Below are 1,255 nucleotides of genomic sequence, written 5' to 3'. Positions count from 1 at the left end.
TGTGTGTGTGTGTGTGTGTGTGTGTGTGTGTGTGTGTGTGTGTGTGTGTGTGTGTGTGTGTGAGAGATGTTATCATTTCAGGAAGGAACACTGTCAGCAGACTGAACACGTTGTAATGAATTCCTTGACAGTTTACTCTCCTTTGTACTACTTGGTCAAAATCCTTCAAAAATCATTCTACCATTCCTTCATAGTTCAAACTAAAAGTTGAGGGGAAAAGTCTGTTTTAATGTTAGGTTCAAGATTACAGTAATATGTCCTGTTTGTGAGTGCTGAGTAAAAGCAGAAGCTCATCATGTCAAGCGAGAAACACTGACAACTGAAGTGACACGACTCTGATAAAGAAAATCTGAGTGAAAGGGCTGGTTAAACGAGTTGACCAGAACACGTGAGTTCCATGACTTTCATGCTTCTCATCAATGAGTGTGTTGTTCGATAAGTTTCCTTTTCCACAGAAACCTGACTTTCTGTCACAATAAGTTTCATTTTGCATCAGCGTTCTATCAGCCCTCCTGACAGTGAGGAGGCGTGGCAGGCAGACTCTGCTGAGCTGCCAGTGATGTTTTTATTACATTTCTTGCTTAATGTTCAGGTATGCATAATCTAAGTTTCACATTCTAAACTCCAACTTCACATCTGCTGTGTTTTCAGCAATCATATGAAACAGGTATGTAGAAAAGCGTCATTCAGTGCCTGAATAATGTAGCAGGACCCACTTGGATTTCTTCTCAAAACTTTCTTGTCGTCTCTGACTCCAGTCAGTTTCACAGCAGCAGTGGCCTTGGCCCGTACCAGGAAAACACAACAATCCCTCTCAGCAGCCCAGCTGTCCCAGAATGATCTAATAGAGTGTCTGCAAAACTAAACTTCTCCCTATATCACAATGATTCAAACTTATAACCTCCTCAGGCTCTTCCTGGTTGCACCCTGAAGGTGCTACTTTTACGTCAGATGTCAGAACGTAACCAGCTTGTGTTTACAGACAGAAAGAACACATCGATAAGACACACCATCTCTGCAATGATCAGAAAGTATAAAATACAATCAAAAAGAAAAAATTGTATAGGTCTTCTGGACGGGTTCTTTACTAATGAAACGTTTCGTCTCTCCTCCAAGAGACTTCTTCAGTCTGAGAGTTTCAGGCAAAATTCAGGCTTTTGAGCCCTGCCTCCATGTGACTGATACTCAACCTACTTCACGTACGGGGGGCAATATTATAGGTAGAAACATGGGTGTGCAATGGGATCTCCAGTTT

This window comes from Austrofundulus limnaeus, unplaced genomic scaffold, assembly GCF_001266775.1.
Source record: "Austrofundulus limnaeus strain Quisiro unplaced genomic scaffold, Austrofundulus_limnaeus-1.0 Scaffold28, whole genome shotgun sequence".
In the NCBI taxonomy this organism is placed as follows: Eukaryota; Metazoa; Chordata; class Actinopteri; order Cyprinodontiformes; family Rivulidae; genus Austrofundulus; species Austrofundulus limnaeus.
This window is presented reverse-complemented; position numbering follows the sequence as displayed.